Source organism: Brachionichthys hirsutus, chromosome 12 (genome assembly GCF_040956055.1).
Source record: "Brachionichthys hirsutus isolate HB-005 chromosome 12, CSIRO-AGI_Bhir_v1, whole genome shotgun sequence".
Lineage (NCBI taxonomy): Eukaryota > Metazoa > Chordata > Actinopteri > Lophiiformes > Brachionichthyidae > Brachionichthys > Brachionichthys hirsutus.
This window is the reverse complement of record NC_090908.1, coordinates 13975330-13981591: the sequence shown is the minus strand read 5'-3', so window position 1 is coordinate 13981591 and position 6262 is coordinate 13975330. Positions and strand designations below refer to the sequence as shown.

At 47.8% G+C, this 6262-nt stretch overlaps 1 long non-coding RNA gene across 1 annotated transcript; it reads left to right on the top strand.

Annotated features, from left to right (window-relative positions):
• Window positions 1-2255: 2255 nt before the first annotated feature.
• Window positions 2256-3508, top strand: LOC137902634 (uncharacterized). Its single transcript, XR_011105730.1, has 2 exons — window positions 2256-2612; window positions 3172-3508. It is a non-coding gene; the product is annotated as an uncharacterized lncRNA (long non-coding RNA).
• Window positions 3509-6262: the final 2754 nt, after the last annotated feature.

Below are 6262 nucleotides of genomic sequence, written 5' to 3'. Positions count from 1 at the left end.
ATGTCCCGTTTCCCTGCGTTCTCCCTCAGCTTACGGAGGGCCTGGCAATGGAACCGAAACTCAAAATAGGCTTCGGTTTCATTCTTGAATTTTCTTTGTACTTATATTTGTACATATTTCAGAATTTAAAAACAAAACCTACCCAGCGCTGTCTGTCCAGAAGCGTTTCCTGTGAAGCAATGATACCGAAAACAATTAAATAAAACATCACATCCTGCAGACCTTTTATTGAGGCGGAGACTCAGTGGAAACAAACGTCTCACCAGTCCTGGAGGCTTCGGTATCACTGCCAAAGGGAAGGCCGGGGGCGTGTCCCGATCAATCCACTGGGCGGCTGCTCCGTCCGGCTGTGAGGCCGATCCGCTCTCGTAGCCACTGACCAAGGAGGAAACAAAACGTCACGCAGGAGGAACTTTGCACGCCACAGTTTCAGCCGCCCGTATCCGGATGGAACCGTAGGAACCACAGGTCGCCCAACGTGGACCGACGTTTCCCAGATGTTAGAGAAGCAGCTTCAAAAGTTGTTTTGTTCATGAAATGATTTTCACACAACGAACATTTAATGGGGAATTTTATTGCATGGTGAATTTTGTAGCGATAATCCTTCACACGAAACAAAAAGCTCCAGGTGCTTTGAAGAGGAGCGTCAGGTCCACTTAGTTACTTACCGGTGTTGGCCTTGATGTACAGCGATGCTTTCCCTCATGATATTGTGAAGGAGGTGACATCCTGAAATTGCGCATGTGTGTGTGTGAACGACTGTCTGTGTGTGTGTGCGGCCCTGCGACGATCTGGCACCACGTCCGGGGTGTGCCCCGCCTCTCACCCGTTGACTGATGGGACCGGCTGCAGCACGAGCCACGGACCCGGTAACAGGCAGAACGGTTGAGAAGATGAATGAATGAATGAGTGAATGAAGGAGAACGTACGGTGCTGCAACGCTTTCACGTGGACGTATGCTCTGCCGGCCGGTCAAACTGCTGCTGCGTCGCCCACGTTCAAGTTGGTCTTCCGTGTTCCGCTCCATGTCTCTTAGATTCTTTCAAACTTCTTTCAAACTGCAGAAAAAAAGAAAGGCGACAACGTTTTGATCCTGTAGAATTCCAGAAAGGTTGAATTTATTACATCAGGATCAGAAGCTCAAGAATTGAAGCTGTTGTTGATTTGCTTTGCGTATTTTTGTAAGGTAGGAAAGTTATTTCCATGTTCCAACAGTATGATGGACCACAGGGGGGCGGGGGGGTATGTGACGTCACCGCACAACCTCCCAAGCTGGCAACCCGGAGAGTACGGTGACAGGAACCGCATTACCCACAATGCATTGTGGGAATAACGGATCAGCGAGTAACGGGTGTCGTTGGGATCCACCGGTTGGGTTGCTTTTGTACGCGATAAATAGGTTGAATAAACAAGAATAAACGTTCTTTTTTTCCACAACTTTCCCGAAGTGCGTCCGTGCGTAAAGCTGCTTCCACAGTGCGTCGTGTGAACGTGGGGTAATAAACACGGTGTCCCACCGGCGAACGTTGAACCGTCGGACCGCTCGACTCACCGAGTTCACTCAAAGTTCGTGAATCTAACTAATGAAATATACAAACGTGATCTCCGTTTATGGCAAATACACACAGAACTCGGTCTAAAATAGCATTAGCATAGCTAACAAGTAGCTGAAATGAGAGTACCGGACAGTAACTGACACCAACTGAATGACATCATCTCGACTCGGTACCGCTGAATCCAGATTTATCTCCTCAAATGCTTCAACCCAATCGTCCGGTGGCTTCAGCAGATGTTAGAATAGAATAGAATAGAACAGAACAGAATAAAACCGAGAATTACCGGCGCTTTTAACGGAGGTAGAATCTACCGGATCGTGTAACGTACCTCAGCACGTCCTCCTTAAGCGACTGCTCTGTCTGAAGTCTGGACGCGAATGACTCTCCTCGCTATGAGGAGCACAGGGGGGCGGGGGGCCGCGTGACGTCACCACACAATCTCCCAAGATGCACCACGGCGCCTGGAACGAACCATTGTGTGTGTAGAGGGTGCCTTTATCGTCAATAATGCTGCTACGTAATAACACTGTTTATTAAACGCAAAACCAACCAGTGTGTTTTTACTACATGCCTTTTGAGCTACTACATAGAGTTGAATAAATGATTTCATCAAACGATCAACACGTTTTATTTTTTAAATGGATCGGAAGTCCTGCGTGTTTCTCGGATCAGCGCCGGCATCGTTCAGGATTCACCAAAAGCACAACGTTATCGTCATCTTGAACCATTCGCGTGCGCGTATAGCGCCTTGCTCAAGGGCGCCTCGGCAGTGCTCTGGATGCAGACTGGCCCCTCTCCAGTCAGCAGAGCTGGGACTCGAGCCGCTTCCCCGCCCAGGGCCCGAGCCACCGAGCCACTGCCTGAGCCGGACTCGTTGCTTTAGACGGGGGGGGCGTTGTGTGGTTTGCGTTCGGCGCAGCAAGCTGCCTCTTTGTTTGTCTGCTGTGTTTAACTACAGAAACGGAAGAAGCTGTCCCGGATCCAGCGCAGCGTCCTCCTGATGCTGCTGGGTCTTCTGCTCTTATTATTTGGACTGCTCTGCTCACCTAGCATCAGGTAACACACACACACACACAGTGATAAATGCATGTCTGTGCTTGTGTGTTTACTAGATTTCACTAGTGGATGATTAAATATGAAAAGGCTTGTTTACACTGTTCTTTGTATCTATGCCAAGTGTCAGAATTGAGCCTCTTAGAATTTCGAACAAAATAAATCCTGTACATATTTGTGTGGTTTGTGGCACCTTGATATTCGTTTTATACTATACGATCACATGAAGACAATTTGTATTTTGCCTCTTTGTACAGAGAATTGCGTGTCATGTTGGAGATTTGGACATGCAGCTGTGCAGATTTACATTTATGTTTTTCTGTTGTTCTGACCAGAATAAATGCAACGAGTAGACGCTGTCAGACTACTGTCCTGCATCACCGCCACCAGCCTGCAATCCATACACGTTACATAAGCTAGCGTGTTTGTACAAGCAGATCCAGGATCAGCAGAGTAGATCGATCTGCTTCTCGTGGAGGCTCTACTGCTCGGCTTCAGACGTGCTGACCCTCGGCCTGTCTTCCTGTTCACTGTGTGTGTATGTGTGTGTGTGTGTGATTAGGGTTGGACGACTGGCTGGAGCTGAATGAGAGCTTCCTGAGGACCGTTCATCCGGATGTGAAGTCTGCGTTGGGTCAAGCTGTGGCTCCTGTGGCAGGACCACATGTGGGGCCAGCTCTGAGCCTCGATTCAGGTCCAGATTCTGAGGCCAAGCCCAGAGAACCAGACGCCCCCCTATGTGTCATCTATAAGTGTACCAAGTTACAAGTTGATGAGACATCAACTGAGACGGCCACGCTGAACACGCCGGTTCCAACCGCGTCTCTCTACGACCTTCCCTTCCCGAGATATGGCAAAAATAAAGCTTTGCACGCATGTGACGTCTACACCGTAAATCACACCAACCTGACCTGTGTATATTTATGCTGATTGTAAACTTCTGATGTTCACTGTAGCGGCGCCATGTCTCCACAAGAGGGCAGCATTTTATCATTTGGCCGTTTCCGGAATGAAACCGGAAACCGGAAGTCCCAAAATCCATTCATTTTCTTCGAATTATCGCGAGAACGGTACGCTGTAGAGACTTGGAAACCTGGTCTACCCGACATAATTCGGCCACGCTGAACACGCCGGTCCCAACCGCGTCTCTCTACGACCTTCCCTTCCCGAGATATGGCAAAAATAAAGCTTTGCACGCATGTGACGTCTACACCGTAAATCACATCAACCTGTCCGTCACCTCGGTTATAGCCCTATGTGTCATCTATAAGTGTACCGAGTTACAAGTTGATGAGACATTTGCTTGTGTGTATATTTATGCTGATTGTAAACTTCTGATGTTCGCTGTAGCGGCGCCATGTCTCCACAAGAGGGCAGCATTTTATATTGCGGCCGTTTCTGGAATGAAACCGGAAACCGGAAATGTCCCAAACTCCGTTCATTTCTTCGAAGTATCGCGAGAACGGTACGTTGTAGAGACTTGGAAACCTGGTCTACCCAACATCACTGGTCACTGAAGTGGCCGCGTTTGCCCTCCTGTGGCTGTTTCTGGAATAACACCGGAAATGTTCCAAACATTTGAAATCAAAATATCGCGTTAACCGTACGTTGTAGAGACTTGAGAAGTGGGTCTACCCACCATAATTCGGCTATGCTGAACACGCCGGTCCAACCCCCGCCTCTGTACGACCTTCCGTTCCTGAGATATGACGAAATTAAACCTTTACACGTCCATCACGTCGTCATTCTTAGTCACAGCCGCCTTTCCGTCACGTCAGTTCCAGCCACATATGTCATCTATAAGTGTGCCAAGTTACAAGTTGTTATGACATTTATTTGTGTGCATATTTATGCTTTTTGTCAGCTTCAGACGCTCACTGAAGCGCCCGCATTCGCCCTCCTGTGGCTGTTTCTGGAATAACACCGGAAATGTTCCAAACATTTGAAATCAAAATATCGCGTTAACCGTACGTTGTAGAGACTTGAGAAGTGGGTCTACCCCCCATAATTCGGCTATGCTGAACACGCCGGTCCAACCCCCGCCTCTGTACGACCTTCCGTTCCTGAGATATGACGAAATTAAACCTTTACACGTCCATCACGTCGTCATTCTTAGTCACAGCCACCTTTCCGTCACGTCAGTTCCAGCCACATATGTCATCTATAAGTGTGCCAAGTTACAAGTTGTTATGACATTTATTTGTGTGGATATTTATGCTTTTTGTCAGCTTCAGACGCTCACTGAAGCGCCCGCATTCGCCCTCCTGTGGCCGTTTCTGGAATAACACCGGAAATGTTCCAAACATTTGAAATCAAAATATCGCGTTAACCGTACGTTGTGGAGACTTGAGAAGTGGGTCTACCCCCCATAATTCGGCTATGCTGAACACGCCGGTCCAACCCCCGCCTCTGTACGACCTTCCGTTCCTGAGATATGACGAAATTAAACCTTTACACGTCCATCACGTCGTCATTCTTAGTCAAAGCCACCTTTCCGTCACGTCAGTTCCAGCCACATATGTCATCTATAAGTGTGCCAAGTCACAAGTTGTTATGACATTTATTTGTGTGCATATTTATGCTTTTTGTCAGCTTCAGACGCTCACTGAAGCGGCCGCATTCGCCCTCCTGTGGCCGTTTCTGGAATAACACCGGAAATGTTCCAAACATTTGAAATCAAAATATCGCGTTAACCGTACGTTGTAGAGACTTGAGAAGTGGGTCTACCCCCCATAATTCGGCTATGCTGAACACGCCGGTCCAACCCCCGCCTCTGTACGACCTTCCGTTCCTGAGATATGACGAAATTAAACCTTTACACGTCCATCACGTCGTCATTCTTAGTCACACCCACCTTTCCGTCACGTCAGTTCCAGCCACATATGTCATCTATAAGTGTACCAAGTTACAAGTTGTTATGACATTTATTTGTGTGCATATTTATGCTTTTTGTCAGCTTCAGACGCTCACTGAAGCGGCCGCATTCGCCCTCCTGTGGCTGTTTCTGGAATAACACCGGAAATGTTCCAAACATTTGAAATCAAAATATCGCGTTAACCGTACGTTGTAGAGACTTGAGAAGTGGGTCTGCCCACCATAATTCGGCTATGCTGAACACGCCGGTCCAACCCCCGCCTCTGTACGACCTTCCGTTCCTGAGATATGACGAAATTAAACCTTTACACGTCCATCACGTCGTCATTCTTAGTCACAGCCACCTTTCCGTCACGTCAGTTCCAGCCACATATGTCATCTATAAGTGTGCCAAGTTACAAGTTGTTATGACATTTATTTGTGTGCATATTTATGCTTTTTGTCAGCTTCAGACGCTCACTGAAGCGCCCGCATTCGCCCTCCTGTGGCTGTTTCTGGAATAACACCGGAAATGTTCCAAACATTTGAAATCAAAATATCGCGTTAACCGTACGTTGTAGAGACTTGAGAAGTGGGTCTACCCACCATAATTCGGCTATGCTGAACACGCCGGTCCAACCCCCGCCTCTGTACGACCTTCCGTTCCTGAGATATGACGAAATTAAACCTTTACACGTCCATCACGTCGTCATTCTTAGTCACAGCCACCTTTCCGTCACGTCAGTTCCAGCCACATATGTCATCTATAAGTGTGCCAAGTTACAAGTTGTTATGACATT